Genomic DNA, 2,686 nt, shown 5'->3' with positions numbered 1-2,686 from the left:
AAATCCAGCGGTCATTTTGAGTTTTATTTTCCAAAGTTTAGACAGTGGAAATCCTTAATACAAGAAAAGTTGTAAGAACTGACCAGTCAAATTTTATTCCAACTTGTCTTTCACAATTATTATGTTTCTCAACTAAAAGTTAAATTGAAACCATCAGACAAGAATATTATGTTACATTTTTTTAATTCTTCCCCTAAAAATTATTTATTGCATTTATTGTTAAGAGCCTTGACGGCATTGCAGATAGTCAGCCCTTTTGGCTGCGAATGAACAGCAGTGTCAAGTGCTTGAGGGGGGAAATGTCAGAAGCATTTACCAAACTCTATAGAAGAATGTTAAAAAAAGAGAGAAAAGAACAAAACCTCAGATATTTTTCTCAAATGATGGTGTTGGTCAGATACCATTTTGGCCAACCCATCTTAACATGCAGACCGAAGAGACTCTTCTACTCTCTAAGATTCAGCCTTACCATCTCCTGACCCCAGAGCCATCCCCCAATGTGACAGCTCTGTCTCAGACTTACATGCACTCTCCCTCTTCTCTGAGTCTTTATCCTTCTCTTCCCTCCTCTGCTCCTTCATCCATCACAGACCAACCCCCAAATGCTCCAACAGTCACCTAAGAAAGAAAGAAAAAAACTTCCACCTCTGCTATTCACTTCAATCTTCAGGCTCCTTTTTCCATGCAGCTATCTCTGCTCAGTGTCAGCTGTCTACTGCTAATGGAAACCACCTCTCCTTTTAAACCTTTGGGCTTTCCTAGACTGATAAGGTCAAGGCCTTTATGGCCAGCGTCTCTGGCTTGTGTGGTTTTGTTTACTCCCTGTGCTTGTGGTTTATTCTTCCCTTTTGGAAAGTTTTTGGTACCTTTCACAGTTCTTATAACTCAGCAAGCAATAGTTAGCAGGATACTGTGTGTAGAGTATGTATTCCTTACCATGCCACGTTTCAAAAATATGCACGCATCCCCGAGTTCTCTCCTCAACTTCAGCATCGGCTTCTTCCAACATCCAGCTGTCTGTACCCACTTCAAAGGCTGAGACAGCTGAACTCAAATGGCAGGGAATCCGGGATACAAGTCTGCCTGTGGGTTCTCTTCACACTCCCTGACCCGATTGTGCACATCAATGTGTGACTGTGTGTGTGGAGAGAGCATATGAGTGGGAGAACAGATGTGATGTTTGACAGGAATGCCTGAAAGGGATGAAAAGAAGACCCACTGACTTAAACATGGTTTCAGAGGTGCACTGGGGTCAGGTGTAGAGGGCCACAAACAGATGACACAGCACAGACAAGGGGAAAATTGGCCCAAAGGGACACCACTGATGGCCCAATGCCGCATACATTTATCGTTTTTATTTTTCGCAGACTGCCACTATCAACAAGACTGAGATTCAGATCTGACATAAGTCTCAAACTATTTACTTACCAAAGCATGTTAAGACAGCAAATTAATATTGGACCAGAAACCACAGAGACTTCTCTCTTTCTCACTTAGATCACAAGGATAAGTATGTAAGGGAGGTGCAATATTGTATCGTACAGATAATTGTTTCATATCCAAATTTCCAAAATGGTAAGGGTCACCTTTTAATCTTTGCTCTTAGTTATTCTCCTACTGTTGATTTCATTGGACCATCAACAAAATACTGTATTTACGTATCAAAGCGGACTTAAATTTATTTAGAGAATTATTGAAAATCTGCTATGGACTGGTGAACTGTCCAGGGTGTACCCCGCCTCTTGCCCGAAATGTCTCGCTGGAGAAAGGCAACAGCACCCCTGCCGACCCCACTAGGGACAAGGGAGTAAGAAAATGGATGGATGAAAATGTACAGTACTGATCAAATGTTTGGACACACCTTCTAATTGAATTCAATTAGAAGGTGTGTCCAAACTTTTGGTACTACTACTACTTTTGGTAATACATACTGTATGTATTAAGATACTCAGAGCAATTGGTCTATTGATCACAGAATCTCATTTAGCATTTTCTAAGTCAGTTTTGTATTCTAGATTGATTGGAATACTATATCTGAGGCTCCAATAATAAACAGATTTTTCTTGAAAAGCATAATTAACTGTCTAAAATACCTTCAACTCCAAAGATGTTGTTTACAAGGGGGGTTTTGTTTACCATAGAGTATGTTTGCTTCTCTTCCTTCAATCAACTCCTCCAGGACTGGTATCATGAAACTTTTATATGGGTCTCTACTTCAAAATAAAAGTCAAATAACGAGGTCATTAGCAGGACTCTGGTGAACTGGGTTTCTTAGTGAGAAGATAATTCAGTCATTTGATTCAGGTGTGATGGACCAGGGACACATCTAAAGGTTGTACGACACCAGCCCTTGGGGCCTTGAGTTGAAGAGCCCTGGTTATATATCAAAGGATGTTCTTGTGGTTGTCGGGTCACACTCCAGAGCTACATTTGAATAAGATTCTGTTCCAATTCTTGAATGTTTATGTTCACAGATGCTTTTCATCAAATCTAAATTTTATTCAATTTGCAAAGGCAACAGACAAAAAATGTCACTAGAGGTATTTTATTATTTATTGTATTATTTTGCAGTTCATGGCAAGTTCATTGTAAATGTATTTTTAGAAACTACATATAGTTACAAAGAACTACATCGTCACCGTCCTAAAAGAATGGCCTGTCATTCTTTGCCAATTTTATTTTAATA

General features: G+C 39.5%; 1 long non-coding RNA gene across 1 annotated transcript; it reads right to left on the bottom strand.

Moving 5' to 3' along the window:
* Positions 1-537: 537 nt before the first annotated feature.
* Positions 538-2,192, bottom strand: LOC122820612. Its single transcript, XR_006368846.1, has 3 exons — positions 2,137-2,192; positions 937-1,193; positions 538-618 (listed from the first exon to the last, which is right to left on the bottom strand). It is a non-coding gene; the product is annotated as an uncharacterized LOC122820612 (long non-coding RNA).
* Positions 2,193-2,686: the final 494 nt, after the last annotated feature.

The sequence above is a fragment of the Gambusia affinis genome, linkage group LG18 (assembly GCF_019740435.1).
Source record: "Gambusia affinis linkage group LG18, SWU_Gaff_1.0, whole genome shotgun sequence".
NCBI classification, from domain to species: domain Eukaryota; kingdom Metazoa; phylum Chordata; class Actinopteri; order Cyprinodontiformes; family Poeciliidae; genus Gambusia; species Gambusia affinis.
The sequence above is the reverse complement of the archived record's forward strand: the minus strand, read 5'-3'. Positions and strand labels throughout refer to the sequence as shown.